Source organism: Gymnoscopelus microlampas (genome assembly GCF_963454915.1).
Source record: "Gymnoscopelus microlampas genome assembly, chromosome: 3".
NCBI lineage: Eukaryota > Metazoa > Chordata > Actinopteri > Myctophiformes > Myctophidae > Gymnoscopelus > Gymnoscopelus microlampas.
The window spans coordinates 36,547,498-36,560,499 of record NC_139940.1 but is presented as its reverse complement, the minus strand read 5'-3'; positions in this window follow the sequence as shown (position 1 = coordinate 36,560,499).

Genomic DNA, 13,002 nt, shown 5'->3' with positions numbered 1-13,002 from the left:
CAAGGATTGGGCCTCTTCCTTACTTCCTTCACATGTGTTACCAATGATACTAATGAAGGCTCTGTTCTATTTAGTGTAGCACAGTGGTTCTCAAAGGAGACCCATAACTCTGAGAGTGTACAAATGGAACCAAATGGACCTGTAATTTGTTTCCATCTGTACACTCAGTTACACACCCCGTAAGGGTCCATTTGGAACAGAGCCTTCATTAGCATCATCGTAACACCTGTGAAGGGAAGTGAGGGAGAGGCCCAATTTATTTCCAATATGGCCGCTGATTCCAAAACTCCAGTTTGTGCCTCCTACCTCCAGCACGGTTGTTGTGTTACAGTGACATTGGTGACCTTCAGAAAACATGCGACCATCTCGTGGACTTCACAAAAACATCACCATGTCCAAATGTAAATAACAACCGTTTGTTTCTTTATGAACAGAGCAACTCTGTTCATAAACTAACAGCAGTGATTTACATTGGATGTTTGTCATGATGTGAAGTCCACAAGATGGACATCTTTTGTCAGGTCACCACTTTCTCCATAACACTGGAGGCAGAATGTTGAGGGTTGGGATTCGGCTTGAAAATAAAACCACAAGTGTCTTGGTTCAGCTCTCAGCCGCTAGACCAGTGGCTCTCATGTGGTCTGATATCAGTCATCAGTTACCATGAGTATAAACCCTAGGGTTTATACTAGACCAGTGGCTCTCAAAGTGTGGTCTGATACCAGTCATCAGTTACCATGAGAATAAACCCTTGGGTTTATACTAGACCTGTCACAATTATTACATAATCGCCTAATTGCAATTATTTAAATTTGCAATTATTTTGCATAATAGTCATAATCATTACCATGTTAAAAATGTTCATATATTTTCAAACATTTTGGGGAAATGGCAGATCTACCAGCTCAAAACGTGTTGCGATGCGACACGTTTTGAGCTTGTAGATTGGCTATTTCCACTCTGCTAATCCCACTACGAATGTATTTGTTGTAATTAAATGATGTATATTATTTGTCATATCTGCCTCGTGCAACTTTTATTTATGAAGCCCTAAAAGACAAAAATAAATTACATTTGTATTCATAATGTTCCAATGCTCAACGACAAACACAATTAAATCTTTGATCGCAATCATGCATGTGACAATGAATCGTCAACTTCTATTTTTTTAATGGTGACACAGCCCTAGTTTATAATGGCCAGCAGTGGTGGAAAAAATACTGATTAGTTTTTACTTAAGTAAACGTATCACTACTGCAATGTAGAAATACTCTGTTACAAGTAAAAGTCCGGAATTCAAAATTCACTTCAGTAAAAGTACAAAGGCACTGGTATCAAAATGTACTTAAAGTACCAAAAATAAAAAGTACTCATTATGTAGAATATCCCATTTCACAAGTTTTCAAAATATATCAAAATCTTTTGAAAATAGCAGATCTACAGGCTCACAATGCTTCGCATCGCAACGCATTGTGAGCTTGTAGATCGGCTATTTTCAAATGGCCGATATGTATATAGGGCTGAAGGGATTAATACATTTTTTGTAATTATAATCAAAATCTACAAAGTAACTAGTAACTTAAGTTTTCAAATAAATGTAGTGAAGTAAAAAGTACAATATTTGGATCCGAGAGGTAGTGGAGTAAAAGTAAAAGTATTGAAATTTGGAAATACTCAAGTAAAGTACAAATCCCTTGAAATTGTACTTAATACAGTACTTAAGTAAATGCACCTAGTTACTTTCCACCACTGCTGGCCAGGTGTGATCCAGGTACGTACCGTGTGGGGCCTCCCGCCGCTCGGTTGAAGATAGCTGGTATTAATAGAGCCGCGTAGGTTGTATGGCACCACGTCCCGAGCACCGTACGCCTTGTATCTCCAACGGAGAGCGTTCGTTGGCACCGTTATACGTTTCAGCTCTCAGGGCTCGTTGCTGCGTCGAAGTTCCATCTTCCTGCCCCTTGTCCTGAGTTACAGACACTCTATTACCAGCTATCTCCTGATGACTCCATCCATCCAGGACCTTCACTGAAGAACTCATACAGTGAGTCAAACGCTGAGTCATAGCTAGAAGCCATGACTCAGCGTTTTTAACTCACTGTATGAAGTAGATTTAGTCCACTCTGCAGAAGGTCACCACATGATTAACCTGCAAGACACAGATATACACCAATATTACATTTAATATATTTTAGAATATAATATTAAGATTGTAAAACAAAAAACATATATATATATTCCTTAAAGGTAGGGTAAGTTATATTTTTTGGTATTTTTTTAAAAGGTTAAAGTATTATATTCTGATATAATCATTGCTACAGAGCGTTTGTTCGGTCACAGGGGTCTCTCCAGCTCTTTAATAAACACAATATAGTACATGTTCAGGTACGTGACACAATGTAAGCCAATCAGGAGAGGGCACTGAAAATGCATGTTCTGTTTAATAAAGAGCTGGAGAGACATGGGAGACTCCTTTTACTGAACAAACACTCTATAGCAATGAGTACTATCACAATATAGAGCTATTTACGGGGCCAGAGCTCTGCTCTGGAACCGTATTGTTATTGGCAGTATTCTGTCACTTCTTCTGCCACTTTTCGCAGTTCTGGCTGAACCGTGCAGTCGCTTTTTAAGAAACTCGGCCAGGAACACACGTATCGATTTGACCATTAAGCTCCGCCCTTAGATTTTCCGCAATTTTGAGCAGTTTGAAAAATACTTGTTTTTGCCAGTTCTGGCTTAACCGTGCATACGCTTTTTACGAAACTCGGCCATATGGTAGATGCTCATGAAAAACTACCAAGAAATAATTCTCACACTCATTCGTCAAAGGGTGGCGCTATAGCACTCAATTGAAAGTGCCAACTTTGAACAGGTACAACTCATGCCCTGTTTGACCTACAACCATGAAACTTCGATACACACATGCGTCTCTTCATGCCCGACAACTTTCGTGGTCTGACTTTTGACCTCTGACCTTTAAATCGCCCACCATTTTGAATTATATGAAAAACAGTCATTGGCTCCTAACTTCTGCATTTTTTCACTTATGGAAAATCCGTTGGAAATTTTTGTAGGCAGTGGTCCAAAGTTCATGTGTAAAATGTTTCATGCAGATTGCTCAAAAATCCCAGGAGGAGATAGATTTTAACTATTACAGTTTTATGAAAATTATTCATCTGTGCCTAAAACATACATGCAGACTCACATTTCTTTGAAACTTGGCAGAAATGTACAGGGTCATTCCAAATATCACTGAAACCAATCTCACTCCAATTGGCCAAAAGGGGGCGCTATAGCAATTTTTTGAAAAGGCAGACTTTAAACAGGCATAAGTCATGCCTCGTTTGGCCGAAAGTCGTGAAACTTGCTTACACATGTGCCTTGACTCATGAGGAACACATCTATCGCTTTGACCAGTAAGCTCCGCCCTTAGATTGTCCGCAATTTTGAGCAGTTTGAAAAACACTTAAACCCAGGATTTTTCAGCTATTTGCGTGAAACTGTATCATCTGTGTGATCTCCTTTTTCACAGTTACTTATCTGTTGGGCCAATGGCGTCTCCCTTAAATGAAGGCCTCACAATCTCAGGGTCGCCAGTTCAAGCCTCACTTGATGCAGACTTAATTTAAGTTGAATTGCAAACAACATGACTGTATCATTGAATACATGTGCAACTGTTAAAGGTAATGATGAAATGCTTCTTGGAGAGAGTATGTTTTTGCAATGTATGACAAACTTCATTGTGAAAATAACCGATCTACAATCTCAAAACTTTTCAGATAGCAACATGTTTCTGAGCTTGTAGATCGGCTGCTTTCACTGGTTCACTTTTATCTTCAACAGATGACCTCAGCCTGGACAAAGCTATAGCCCTATAGGTAATGTCTCAGCCTGTGAATCCAAAGGTCGAGAGTTTGATTCCTGTCAATGGCAATAGGTTGAGATGTCAATGGGTGAGGTTTTTCACCTGGGATTGCCCCCCTGCGTCCTATATATGACCACCTCAGCTGGGTTGGGCTGAAAAGAATATTCGCCTGTTGGAATCATTTGCTTTGTCTCAATTTCAATCTATTCCCTTTCCATGTCTTATTGTGCTATTATTGCACTTTGCTTTTTGTCTGTCTGTCTGTGGGTGGGTCATTCCACTTTTCAATGTTACAGTATTCCCTACAGTATTTCATGTTAAAGATAACATGAAATGCTTATTCAAAAGTATTGTTGTCAAAACTCTCTCTCTCTTCAATCTATTCCGTTTCCATGTCTCTCTCTCTCTCTATTCACTGGCCCCGTATTATCGCTGCTTGCAGCTATATTTAATATTGTTACTGAACAAACACTATAGCAATGAGAACTACCAGAATATAGAGCTATTTAACACTTATTTTAACCAAAGTAAATCACTTACCCTACCTTTAAGTTTTTTAGGCTAGTGTTAAGCATACGTTAGAAACTGTCGGGCAAAAATCTCTCGTCCTACTTGATCTATACTACAGCGTTGCATAAAGCATCAACAGTAGCAGATCTACAAGTTTGAAACGTGGCGCAAAGCGACACGTTTTGAGCTTAGATCTGCTACTTTTGCCATTTTTGAATCCTGAAAAGGTTTTGGACATAATGAGGTTTCCTCCCAATGGAGACGAGATTATAGTTTCATTTTAGCCTTGGATCAAGACTCATCATTGTTATCAATTTTGATATCGATATTTTAGATTAATCTAAAGAGTAAATAGAGTTTTTAATCTCCTGTTACAATGTAGCGCCGTTATCTCTCCTATCTTAGGCTTTAACAGTTGTTTTGTTCTATATATTTTATGAAAAGTATGAAATGTGAAAGGTGCTGTACAAATAAGGTTTTATTATTATGATCTAGCCCTGGTCCAGAGAGTCAGTGAGTTCTCTCTAGCGCTCTGCCAGGCGCTCGGGTCTGCTTATAGACAAGGAATTCCACTGCCCTGCGAAGACTCCAACAGTAGTGAAAATAAACAAAACCATTTCACTACACACCTAAACAAAGGCTGTTTTGTGTTGTTGAAAGTCTGTTCTCGGAGGTGGGAAGCCTCTCAGCACCCCACCTTCTCTGTAAAATACACTTTTTGGCCAGAAAATAATATTTCACCGGAAGAAAAAAATGTTTTTGGTTGCTCCACTGCGCCCTCTACAGATCTGGTCAATGGAATTTTTCTATTGACCAGATTTTTGCATTCCGGTGAAATATTTTATTTTCTGATCAAAAAGTGTATTATACAGAGAAGGTGGGGTGCTGAGAGGCTTCCCACCTCCGAGAATAGACTTTAACAAGTTTTTGGACTGTTCTTGAACACTCCAAAAAATAGTGTGTGTAGTTAGTTCCATGTTAAAGTCTCAAACATCTTGATACATGTATATTACTCTAAATATAAAGTGTTTATCCCAAAGCTACAGATGTTATCCCACCATATGGACCCTTTGTGTCCAGCAATATTCCGTATTATTCAATTAATAAATGCTTTAATCTGGTCTGTCAGAACATCACTGTATATATATCATTCAATGGGTGTTAGTGGCGCTGATGCAGCAGGTGAACGCCGGTATTACACCCCATGTAATCCAGGAAATACAATGATGTTCATCCACAGACGGGATTAAAACACTTCTTTATTAAACTATACTGAATATCAAGAGAACACCTAGCTCCATAAAGAACCTCTCACTCCGCTATACAGCTCCGAGATGAGGTTCTATGTCGTTCTCATCCAGGATCGGTCGAACGTCCGCCAAGGCTCCGCTGTTTACCCTTTTGTATACATCGTATTCCAAAACTAATGGTAGATTCCAAACCACACGGATGTTTAAGGTTTGGTACGGAGCATAATATTTTAGGTCCTGAGCGAAACTACCCGTTTAAATGTCTTATTTAGTCAGCCTGTGGCCATGTTTCCCTTTCAACCCGGAAAACCCCCCTACGTCCGCTGCCAGTACTGCTCCCGGTTTGGCTACAATGGGAAACATGGCCACAGGCTGACTAAATAAGACATTTAAACGGGTAGTTTCGCTCAGGACCTAAAATATTATGCTCCGGACCAAACCTTAAACATCCGTGCGGTTTGGAATCTACCATTAGTTTTGGGATACGATGTATACAAAAGGGTAAACAGCGGAGCCTTGGCGGACGTTCGACCGATCCTGGAAGAGAACGACATAGAACCTCATCTCGGAGCTGTATAGCGGAGTGAGAGGTTCTTTATGGAGCTAGAGAACACCAAGACCCCGTATGTACGGATAACATCGGTGGCTTTAAGATAATAACTTTATATTTACAATGTATACAGACATGTAGACGAACAAGCCTTAAAACACAGAAAACCACACTATTGTGGTGTTGCAGCAGATGACCGCAGGTATTACACTCCAAGTGAATGTGGAAATAGAATAGCGTTCAGACACACGCGTGATTAAACTACGTCTTTATTCAACGTTAAGTAATATTACGGAATAAACCTGACCCGTATGGACGGGTAACATCCGTGTCTTTGGGTCTAAATGCTTTATGTGTTGGATTGGGCTCATTTATGGGGATTTATGAGCCGTTTAAAACTACCAACAAACATAAGACTTATATCACCATAAATAAAATCCCTGACCAGTCTTGATCCAAGGCCTAAATAGATTATAAACCCACATGAATGTAATGTTTGTATGGTGGGGTTAGATCTACAAACCCCCACACAGTGAGCGTGGTTTAAGGTTTAAACTTTAGGTGACATTTAGTTGTGATCATTTGGAACAAATGTTTGTTGCAATAGCCTTGAATCAAGACTATAGTTGTATTTTCTCAATTTCGACTTATTTGCATATCAATGAGGTAAAAATCTGACTGATCAAAATGACTAGTTTGATGTATTTTTCTCCCTCGGTTGTAAATCACAATATTTCATATTTATGTCCATTTTGGTGTCATAATAATTCACAGTCCTAGAACACCTCGAATGCTTAAATAATAATGGAGTTAAATATCGATGGATAAAAACGTGTCATGTTGATATAAATCAAACATTTACCTTATACAGAGCAGCGCACCACGTTTCAAACCACTGTTGGAACCCGCCGGTGCGCCTGCGTCCAATTTAAGCCTATATTCACATCCGGTCTAGAGCCCCGCCTACTGGATCCGGTGTGTTGAACGCGCACATGGACGCATCATTTCCGTTTTCGTTTTCCAACCGGATCTTCTTCCTGCAGAGTGAATTGATCCCCAGTCTGCTTTCAAGTAATCAACACTAAATCAGCTACTGCTGTGTGGAGGATGCAGTGCAGTGGTGTAAAGTAACTAAGTACATTTACTCAAGTACTGTACTTAAGTACAATTTTGAGGTGTTTGTGCTTTACTTGAGTATTTCCAATTTCAAATACTTTTACTTTTACTCCACTACATCTCAGAGACAAATATTGTACTTTTACTCCACTACAATTATTTGAAAACATTAGTTATAGTTACTTTGTACATTTGTATTATTATTACAAAACATACACTGCAGCCCTATGTAAATAGCAGATCTACAAGCTCACAACAAGTAGCAAAGCGATGCGTTGTGAGCTTGTAGATCTGCTATTTTCAAAGCATTTTTATACATTTTGGAAGCTTGTGAAATGGGACATTCTGCAAAATGAGTACTTAAAGGTAGGGTAAGTGATATGTTTGGGTTAAAACAAAAATGATTTTGTTAAAAGGTTAAAGCACTATATTCTGATAGTAATCATTGCTATAGAGTGTTTGTTCAGTAACAGGAGTCTCCCCGTCTCTCCAGCTCTTTAATAAACAGAAAATACATTTTCTGGTAGGTGTCAAAATCTCAGCCAATCAGGAGAAAGTACCCATTTTTAAGCTTCATTTTTATAGTGTTCCATTTCAAATTTTGCCTGCTCATTTCTTAATGTCATCACTTCCAATTTCACTTGTTTAATCTATATCCTGATTGAGTTTTCTATCCTGATTGGATAAAATTGGAAATTAAACTAAAACTGAAACGAAAATGACCAATTATTTGTTTACTAACATTGAGACTGGATGCACAGGTGATTGTTTCACGCAATCAATTCCCAACCTGTTGTTTCGGGGTGCGCTGGTTTCAGCACACCCCAACTCCCTCTTGTGTGTTGGCTAGTGAGGCACGTTCTAGCGAGACCTGACAGAATGGGTTTCATTGCGCGCATACTGGTTGCGCGCATACTGGTTCTTATCAGTGTGACGTCGTCTGTTAAGGGGTCTATAAAGAGCTGGAGAGACAAGTGCGTTCGGAAATTACGCACTGGAGCACACTCGCCTATTAGTTTGTATTGGCCAGTGCGCTTAGTGCTGTATTTTCGAACGCGCCTCTAGACTCCTTATATGGACAGGACACTCTATAGTAACGAGCACTATCAGAACATAGACCCATTTTGCAATTATTTGAATGATTGCAAATCACTTACCCTACCTTTAATTACTTTAAGTACTTAAGTATATTTTAATACTAATACTTTTGTACTGTACTAGTGGAATTCCGCACTTACAGAGTATTTCTACATTGCAGTATTGATACTTAATAAGTAAAAAATGTGAATACTTTTTCCACCACTGCTGGTATGGAGTCAAAAAAACAAACGTGCACACAGGTATGCACGCACGTACGTGCGCGCGTGCCACACACACACACACGCACACGCACACGCGCGCGCGCACACACACACACACACACACACACACACACACACACACACACACTCTCTCTTCCTGTGATAGTGGAAAGTAGGCGAGTGGTGGAAGAAGTAGCTTATATTCAAACTTTTATATTAACTTAAATTATTATAAACAAATGCTAAACTTGTTATAGTAAAAGTAGTGATAATATAAACATATATGGCACTTCTCTGGCTTTTTGTAATAATTTGTTTCCCCCTAGGTATCACTTGTGTATTGAGTGAGTGGTATATTATAGAATATAAAACTAAACAGAATAAACATATACAACCGAATAAACATACACACACACACACACACACACACACACACACACACACACACACACACACACACACACACACACACACACACACACACACACACACACACACACACACACACACACACACACACACACACACACACACACACACACACACACCATTTAGCCTAATTAAGGCTACTAACACATTTGAAAATATAGTGCCGTCATTGTGGATTATATTAGTTAAAAGTAAATAGCCTAAGTAGGCTACACTATAATGAACAATAGGTCTGCACATCAAAATAAGTTAAAACTTACATTCACAGTCACACATACAAAAGTCAAAGTGGCCTATAGTCAGACAAAATCGCACACAAATAAGAGTGGACCTCAAATTGTATTTCCAAAATATAAATAACCAGAGTGAAATTGGTGGAATGACAAAATAAAAAATACATGAATGATGTACAGGCGTACGACATGAATCAAGCTTGATAAATATTAATAAACAACAGTGGTGGAAAGTAAGTATATTTACTTAAGTACTGTATAAGTCCAATTTTGAGGTAGTTTTACTTTACTGGTATATTTCCAATTTTCAGTAGCCTACTCTTACTCCACTACGCCTCATAGGCAAATGTTGTACTTTTACTCCACTACAGTTATTTGAAAACTTTAATTACTTTGTAGATTTAGATTATTATTACAAAACATACATTAACCACTTGAGCTATATCTACATTTCGGCCATTTTCAAAAGATTTCTATACATTTTATACATCAGAAAACTTGTGAAATGGGACATTCTGCATAAGGATTACTTTCAACTTTTGGTATTTAAGTACATTTTTATACCAATACTTTTGTACTTTTACTCAAGTACATTTTTAATTCCGGACTTTTGCTTGTAACAGAGTATTTCTACATTGCAGTATTGTTACTTTTACTCAAGTAAAAAATGTGAGTACTTTTTCCACAACTGATAAACACATGCATATTTCTCTGGATGAAGTCCTCTTGCTTGGTGAAAAGTCTCGTTGACAGCTCAGCGAAGAATGAACTCCCTGGACGCATACCTTCAATTGAAGTAAAATAACGTTAATACTACTCGCATAAACACATATCAAACATTAGTCAGAGGCAGTTCTATCTCCCCAAAATTGGCTGAGACTATAGAAGTCCAATAAATATATCCACAACTAATTAGATCTCATTTGAACCACTACAAAGAAGACCCAGCTGAACCAGCAGACACTTTCAAAAGGACTGGCCGCAAATAAGGCTTCTTAGGCGGGGTACAGTGGTCTGACGGGCCGGTCATCTGCGGCCGGGTTAACAGCGGCTAGCCGGCTACACAAACGTCCGAAAGTTCGGTGCACAAATCAGCCACAGATTTGAAGTTAATTAACAACATTCAAGCCTAAAATAAATCTTAAAATTCTGTGGCAAAACAAAAAAATATATAGCTGCAAGCAGCGATAATACAGGGCCAGACAGAGAGAGAGAGAGAGAGAGAGAGAGAGTTTGTGTGTTTGTTTGTGTGTATTTGACTACACAACACAGCCATCATGGGAGAGAGAGAGAGAGAGAGAGAGAGAGAGAGAGAGAGAGAGAGTGGCTCCATTTGACTACACAACACAGCCATCATGGGAGAGAGAGAGAGAGAGAGAGAGAGAGAGAGAGAGAGAGAGAGAGAGAGATGGATACTGGAGAGAGAGAGAGACATGGATACTGGAGAGAGAGAGAGAGAGAGAGAGAGAGAGAGAGATGGAAACTGGAGAGAGAGAGAGAGAGAGAGAGAGAGACATGGAAACTGGAGAGAAAGAGAGAGATAGAAACGGAATAGATGAGAGAGAGTGAGAGAGAGAGAGAGAGAGAGAGAGACATGGAAACGGAATAGTTTGATGAGAGAGAGAGAGAGAGAGAGAGAGAGAGAGAGAGAGCGCCATGGAAACGGAATAGATTGAGATTGTAGATCGGCTATTTTCAGAATGAAGTATGTCATACGTTGAAAAACGTACTCTCAAATATGCATTTCAGGTTATCTTTACCATTTGCACATGTATTCATTGATACAGTCATGTTGTTTGCAATTCAACTTAAATGAAGTCTGCAAGTGAGGCTTGAACTGACGACCTTGAGATTGTGAGGCACTCATTTAAGGGAGACGCCATTGGACCAACAGACAAGGAACTGTGAAAAAGGAGATCACACAGATGATACAGTTTCACGCAAATAGCTGAAAAATCCTGGGTTTAAGTGTTTTTCAAACTGCTCAAAATTGCGGACAATCTAAGGGCGGAGCTTACTGGTCAAAGCGATAGATGTGTTCCTCATGAGTCAAGGCACAAGTGTAAGCAAGTTTCACGACTTTCGGCCAAACGAGGCAGGACTTTTGCCTGTTTAAAGTTTGCATTTTCAAAAAATTGCTATAGCGCCCCCCTTTGGCCAATTGGAGTGAGATTGGTTTCAGTGATATTTGGAATGACTCTCTACATTACTGCAACGTTTCAAAGAAATGTGAGTCTTGCATGTATGTGTTAGGGGCAGATGAATAATTTTCATAAAACTGCAATAGTTAAAATCTATGGAATCCTGGGATTTTGGAGCAATCTGCATGAAACGTTTAACACTTGAACTTTGGACCTCTGCCGACATAATGATGGGAGCGGATTTTCCATAAGTGAAAAAATGCAGAAGTTAGGAGCCAATGGCTGTTTTTCATATAATTCAAAATGGTGGGCGATCTAAAGGTCAGAGGTCAAAAGTCAGACCACAAAAGTTGTCGGGCATGAAGAGACGCATGTGTGTATCGAAGTTTCATGGTTGTAGGTCAAACAGGGCATGAGTTGTACCTGTTCAAAGTTGGCACTTTCAATTGAGTGCTATAGCGCCACCCTTTGACGAATGAGTGTGAGAATTATTTCTTGATAGTTTTTCATGAGCATCTACCATATGGCCGAGTTTCGTAAAAAGCGTATGCACGGTTAAGCCAGAACTGGCAAAAACAAGTATTTTTCAAACTGCTCAAAATTGCGGAAAATCTAAGGGCGGAGCTTAATGGTCAAATCGATACGTGTGTTCCTCATGAGTCAAGGCACATGTGTAAGCAAGTTTCACGACTTTCGGCCAAACGAGGCATGACTTATGCCTGTTTAAAGTCTGCATTTTCAAAAAATTGCTATAGCGCCCCCCTTTGGCCAATTGGAGTAAGATTGGTTTCAGTGATATTTGGAATGACCCTGTACATTTCTGCAAAGTTTCAAAGAAATGTGAGTCTGCATGTATGTTTTAGGCGCAGATGAATAATTTTCATAAAACTGCAATAGTTAAAATCTATGGAATCCTAGGATTTTGGAGCAATCTGCACGAAACGTTTAACACTTGAACTTTGGACCTCTGCCGACAACTTCTAGGCGGCGGAATTTCCTTAAGTGAAAAAATGCAGAAGTTAGGAGCCAATGACTGTTTTTCATATAATTCAAAATGGTGGGAGATCTAAAGGTCAGAGGTCAAAAGTCAGAGGGTGAAAGTTGTTCAGCATGAGGAGACGCATATGTGTATCCAAGTTTCATGGCTGTAGGTCAAACAGGGCATGAGTTGTACCTGTTCAAAGTTGGAATTTTCAATTGAGTGCTATAGCGCCACCTTTGGACGAAAGATTGTGAGAATTATTTTTTCATCGTTTTTCATGACCATCTACCATATGGCCGAGTTTCGTAAAAAGCGACAGCACGGTTCAGCCAGAACTGCGAAAAGTGGCAGAAGAAACAGAATACTGCCAATATCAAAACAGGTACAGAGCTGAGAGCTCTGTCCCTGTAATAATTCGGACATTTCTTACCGCGGTCCGTGTCCGCCATATTGGTCCTGTTTTTCAAGCGCTGGTGGTCCGGTGCGGTGTTGCATTCTGGGCAATCTGCTGTGAAAAGTCCTCAGCGAGTCTAGTCTGAAGCATGCTCGGTAAAGGGGGCGGATCAAGTTCACATCCGGGTATTTGGTCTGTACATGGGCAAATGCGAACTTAGGATTGGAA